Source organism: Aethalodelphis obliquidens, unplaced genomic scaffold (assembly GCF_003676395.1).
Source record: "Aethalodelphis obliquidens isolate GAN/ISIS:26980383/991018 unplaced genomic scaffold, ASM367639v1 scaffold60, whole genome shotgun sequence".
NCBI lineage: Eukaryota > Metazoa > Chordata > Mammalia > Artiodactyla > Delphinidae > Aethalodelphis > Aethalodelphis obliquidens.
In genome coordinates, this window is record NW_020838004.1 from 3,516,511 (window position 1) to 3,522,623 (window position 6,113).

The following is a 6,113-nucleotide window of genomic DNA, read 5'->3' on the forward strand; positions in this document are numbered from 1 at the left end:
AGGGGAAAGGAAATTACCCATAATTCTCTGAGGTAGATTACGTCCTGCCTGCAACCAGCCTGGGGAATTTCAGTGCCTGTGAGGGTGGCCCAGCCTCTCCGCTCAACTTTCTCCCCTTCCCTCCATCTGCTTCAGTCCCCACCCCCAGGGCCCATCTCCAACTCTGCTGTTACCGAGAGCAACTCTACCTCAGACATCTTAAACGGCTTTCTTATCGTCTCCTTCCCACTGCCATTTTAATACTTACAGAAACCTCCAGAGCCTGGGGTCTGGGCCCTGACCTGTCTGTTACACTTCATTCTGTTTGTCAGTGTGTATTAATAGTCAGGGCTTTTCCAGTGGCAAATGGTAGGTACCCATTTTACACTTGCTCAGAGAGAAAGAGTTTTGCTGGCTTTTCAACTGGGAAGGACAGGGGTACGATATCTAGGGTCAGAGGAGCTTGTCAGACTCAGGGTCCCTGTACAACTGTTCAGCTTGTATACTGCACAAGGGCACCACATCTAACGGGGGGCCATTCCCATGGCATTGTATGTGAAATACATGCCATTCACATACAATGTGAATGAGGTCACAGCTCACCTACCACATGAGGTAGGTGGGACAGTTTCAGCTGAGTCCTGGAGCAGTGAGGGAGAATCGCCTCTTTAATAAAGCCACGTTGGCATACGAAGCCCTAAACAGGCTCAGGAGATATGTTCACACAGGTGCAACCGTGCATATCCCAACCACTTCCTGCCTCCCCTAAGACTGCTTCTCTCACCTGCGGCTCTCAGAGACACGTTCCTGTCCCCCTGCCCTCCAACTCCAGCCTTCCTCAGAGGGCAGGATGGCCACTGGGGCTAGAATGTTCCTTCATGGTTACTGAACATGGCAGAAGGCATAGCCGCCTCTGTTTCTATTTCCAGGGCCCATGACTTATGGTTGTTCAGGTTATACTCTGATATATATGTATATATGGGATATATATGGAATATATAATATATATGTGTATATATATGGATGTGTGTGTGTGTATATATACACACACACACACATACAAACACACACACACACACACATTTTTTTTTTTCTTTTTTTTTTTGCCGAGTGCTGTGCAGCATGCAGGATCTTAGTTCCCTGACCAGGGATTGAACCTGGGCTCACAGCAGTGAAAGCGCTGAGTCCTAACCACTGGACTGCCAGGGAATTCCCTGTACCCTGATATATTAACATAGAGCTTTTTTAACTTGAGGCAAAGGTGCTTTTCCGTAATTCACACAAAGGTGTTATATAGGCTGGGATGACCCTGGCCAGTGTTTCCATTTCTATAAGGAGGCCCAACAGGCTTTAAGTAGGGGTAGGACCCATTTATAGAGTTCCAAATTGCAGTAGGTGTCACTGATTTCTGTATGCCCACCTTCAGACTATCAGGTTCCAGAGTGATCTTTCTAATGCACAAATCCAATGATATTGCATGAGTGAATCTAAAGAGTTACTCAGGAACAAAGAGAAAGGTTGTCAAGCTGCACTGAGGATCCAGCTGAGATGAGAAATCATGAATTTGCAGAGCCGCCAGATTGCACTGCTGTGTCATGTTCTCCAGCAACAGACCAGCAGAAAAGACAGATGTGTAAGATGGAGACAGAGTCAGAATTTTGCCATGTCAGACTCGAGGGTGAAGGGTGCTGGTGAGAGAGTAATTCTGATGACTCACCACAGCGGTGAAGGTTGCGTAAGAAGGAGCATAGCACGGTGCTTTCATCTCTCAGCTCTGCTCTGTCATTCCCTGCTGTTGTAGAGAGGGCTCCTCTGTGTGGTGAAGATGGTTGTGGTGAGCCCTAGACTTTAATCCTTCCAGTATAATTCTACAGGCAAAAGGCTGGCTTCCAGCTAGTCCCAGTTGCAGTGCTGGGAAGAGCACTAATTGGCCTGCTGTGGGTCACATGACCATATTGGGGCCTATGGTGGTCATGGGAGAGGAGTGGAGTACTCTGATTGGCCAGCCCTGGATCACATGTCAGGAAAGTGGGTGTGTCTTACTAGAAGACTGGGGGTGGGGGGTGGGGGGGGGGGGGGGGGGGGGGGATGGGACGACACACACTCACCAGTGAGTAAAATTGGTAACTGTCATTCCCATCTTCTCATCATTCAACAAAAATGTACTGAGCACCCACCATGTACCAGGCACTGTGCTATGCTCCTTTTTTTTTTTTTTTTACAGTGACGTCTCAACTTTTTTTGGCCTCCTGCTCCCCAGGGCACCCTGCTTCTGCTAACTCAATGCCTCAGAACTTTGGTGTCTGAGGTCTCAGATACCACTTTGCCGTCCACAAGCCTGAGGGTGGTGGTCTTCTAGGTGGTTTGCATGGAGTTGCTGCTGTCTACGGTGTCACCAAGACTGAAGTCCTCCCCATCTTCCAGCAGGCGGTGGTAGGTGTTGATCTCAGCCTCCAGGTTGACCTTGATGTTCAGCAGGGCCTTGTACTCCTAGGTCTGGCGTTGCCCCTCTGCTCAGGTCTGGGCCAGCTCTGACTCCAGGTGCAGGAGGACCCCATTGAGCTGTTTCATCTGCATGGCATAGCGGGCCTCCACTTCCCTCAGGCTGTTCTCCAAGCTGGCCTTCAGATTTCTCATGGAGTCCAGGTAGATCTCCAGGGACTGGACGGTGCATCTCAGCTCCGTGAGTGTCATCTCAGCAGCTCCTATCTCAGCGGTCTGAGAGGTGACCACTGTGGTGCTCTCCTCAGTCTGCTGGGACCAGTACTTGCCCAGCTCCTCTCGGTTCTTCTGAGCCAGCTTGTCATACTGGGCCCGGATGTCCACCATGATCTTGCTGAGGTCCTGAGGTTTGGGGGCATCCAACTCCACGGTCAACCCGGAGTTGGCAGTCTGGTTTTGCAGACCCTTTACTTCCTCCTCGTGGTTCTTCTTCATGAAGAGCAGCTCCTCCTTGAGAGCCTCCATCTCAGTCTCTAGCTGCAGCCAGGTGACACTGGTGTCATCAATGACCTTGTGGAGCCTGTGGATGTCACTCTCCACAGACTGGCACATGGCCAGCTCCGTCTCATACTTGACTCTGAAGTCATCAGCAGTAAGACAGGCATTGTCCACAGAACTTGCAAAAATCTGAGCCCTGAGGTCCTCGATGGTCTTCAAGTAATGCCCCCAGTCTCTGACCTGGGGTCTCTTCTTCTCCAGGTGTTCTCGGATTTTGCACTCCAGTCTCCTATTATCGGCCTCCAGGCTCTTCACCCTCTCCAGGTAAGAGGCCAGGCGGTCATTCAGGTCTTGCATGGTCTCCTTTTTGCCCTGGATGCCCCCTATACCCACCAGACCCCTGGCCATCCCGGTGCCCATGTTCCTGGATCCCCAGCCGCCCTGGACGCTGGTGGAGTGGGACACAAAGATCCGGGAGCCTGAGCCCCCGGCGCCTGCATAGACGCTGGCAGCGCTGGTGACCAGTCGGACCCGGTGGCCCGGTGATGCGCGGAGCCCAGGGACCGGTAGTTGGAGAAGGTGGACTGGGCACTGAAGCTCATGTTGTTTGTCCTGTGAGGAAAGAGCGAGGCCAGGACTCAGGTGCTGGGCCGTCGCTATGCTCCTTCTTACCCAACCTTCACCACTGTGGTGAGTTATCAAAATTGCTCTCTCACCAGCACTCTTCACTCTCGAGTCTGACATGGCAAAATTCTGACTGTCTCCATCATGGAGAACATGACACAGCAGTGCAAGTTGGCGGCTCTGCAAATTCATGATTTCTCATCTCCGCGGGATCCTCAGTGCAGCTTGACAACCTTTCTCTTTGTTCCTGAATAACTCTTTTGATTCACTCATGCAATATCATTGGATTTGTGCATTAGAAAGACCACTCTGGAACCTGATAGTCTGAAGGTGGGCATACAGAAATCAGTGACACCTACTGCAATTTGGAACTCTATAAATGGGTCCTACCCCTATTTAAAGCCTGTTGGGCCTCCTTATAGCCTATAGAATAAAGTCTAACCTGTTTATTAGTTTGGCATACAGAGCCTGGCCCCTCCCTCACTAACGGCCTTAGCTCCCTGCCCTCCTACCTTCCTACTTTCTGACCTAGGAACTCTCAGCTCGTTTCCTTAACTCGCCCATGCTGGTCATGCTTCTGGGCCTTTGCTTACACTGTTGTTCCTGCCCGAGCGCTCTTCTCACTTTCTTCCATGAGTAAGTTCTTGTTCATACTTAAAGACTCAGCCCAAGTGTCGTTTCTTTCACGTAGCCCAACCCCTTTTCGTGATGAGGTGTCCCTCCACCAGGCTCCCATGGCACCCTGGGTATGTCTCTCTGATACTATATCTTATTGATATTATCTGTCTATTTCCCCCACCGGTTGGTCTGTTCTGGGAAGACAAGGGCTGTGTCTTGTTCATCTGTTCATCTCTGGCGCTGGCACATAGAGGGGAATTGATCTGATCTGAACTGACCTATGATCCACTAAGCTTTTCTAGCCATCTCTCTCTGGAAGAGACAATCCCCCACCATTTCTCTTTCATGCCCCTAAGAGCTGCAGCCCTCACTCCAAGAGGGGAAAGTACATACATTTCACTCCCACTGGTGTTGCACAGTGTTTCCTGCACAAGCCACAGAGCACACGTCCTGCAGAGGCAGCAGGCAAACCATTCCTTCGCTTCTTGGTTCCACTCTCCTCATTATAGCTCCTAATGTACAATCTGAGAGGTAGACATCACCCAGCGTTGAGATTCACGCCTCTCCTCCAATGTCGCTGACCCCTTCAAATATGAGGGACTCTTCTATTAGGATAAATGATTTGCCAAGATGCTACTTGTTCCTGATGTAAAACTGGCTCCTGGCCAACAGTTGCCCAAACATGCTCGCTAGGTCCGAACCCGCAAGCGGGTGTGGCTTTGCCTTGCTAAGCAAGGGTCACTCTTTCACGGGAAGTTGGTTGATTTTTGAAATTCAGGAGGGGTCTGCTTCCTTTGGGGACCCTTGGTTGATGAGTACTGTGCCCACCAAGTGGTCCAGAGAGAGTCTCTGACCTGATGGAATTGTTCTTGAACCTGGGCCACCAGGTCCTGTGAGAAGAGAGGGAGAGAGAAGGCCTGCACCTCTGTGGACCCTTGAGCCACAGGATGGCTAGTGATTGTTTTGTGCCCAGAGAGAAGGGAGGCCATTCCTGACACAGGAGTTTGCATGATTTAGCATTAAGCATCCCTCATATAGTTCTGCTGAATAGTCTAGAAAAAAAGAAATGAATTTCCAAGAGCAGTTCAATGTTCTCATTAGGAGGGTGAAACAGGACAGCACTGCAAGGCCCAAGCCTGGCAGGCTTGGGCTTAGCACCTGAGCTGCTCCAGAGCAGAGGGAAAGTGAGGAGCAGCCACGGACAGTGGCATGGCTAGGAGGAGCGAGCAGGGCGTTTGGAGGCTGGAGACTGGGAGCCAGACCCAGCCTTGACGCTAATTACTTGGGAGGCCCAGGCAGGTCAGTTAATATGGCCTTGCCTCACTTTCCTCACTGTATGGTGGGAACACATATGTGGCCGTGCTCCCTACCTGAGATACCTGCTTAAGTTTACTCGATCACCGTGTGTTAGGCCGGAGTCCGTCGATACTGGGTGCTTATATCCAGCTATGATGGTTAATTTTATGTGTCAACTTGACTAGGCTATGATGCTGACTTGTTTGGTCAAACCCTAATCTAGATGTTGCTGTGAAGGTTTCTATGATTTATTCCGTTGACTTTAAGTCAAGGTGATTACGCTCCACAATGTGGGTGGGCCTCATCCACTCAGTTAAATGTGTTAAGAGCAAAAGACTGAGATTTTCTGAAAGAAGCAGTTCTGCTTCAAGATTGAAACATAGAAATCCTGCTTGAGTTTCCAGCCCACTGGCCTGCTCTACTGAGTTCAGACTTGCCAATGGTGTGAGCCAGTCCCTTAAAATCAATCTCTCTTTCTCTCTGGGTCTCTCTGTCTTTGTCTCTTTCTCTCTCTCCTTCCCCTATCTATTCTGTTTTTCTTGGGAACCCTGACTACTACATCTACCAGTTGGGGTCCCAGGCATCATTTACTAATCTGTGACCCTGGACACATCCTTTAACCTCCCTGATCCTCAATTTCTTGATCTGTAAAATAG

The 6,113-nt window shown here is 50.2% G+C and overlaps 1 pseudogene across 1 annotated transcript; it reads right to left on the minus strand.

The window, feature by feature from the left end:
• Nucleotides 1-2,259: 2,259 nt before the first annotated feature.
• On the minus strand, nucleotides 2,260-4,523 carry LOC113609983 (keratin, type I cytoskeletal 18 pseudogene; annotated as a pseudogene). The gene has a single exon (XR_003428898.1). The product of XR_003428898.1 is annotated as a keratin, type I cytoskeletal 18 pseudogene (transcript).
• Between the last annotated feature and the right edge of the window lie 1,590 nt (nucleotides 4,524-6,113).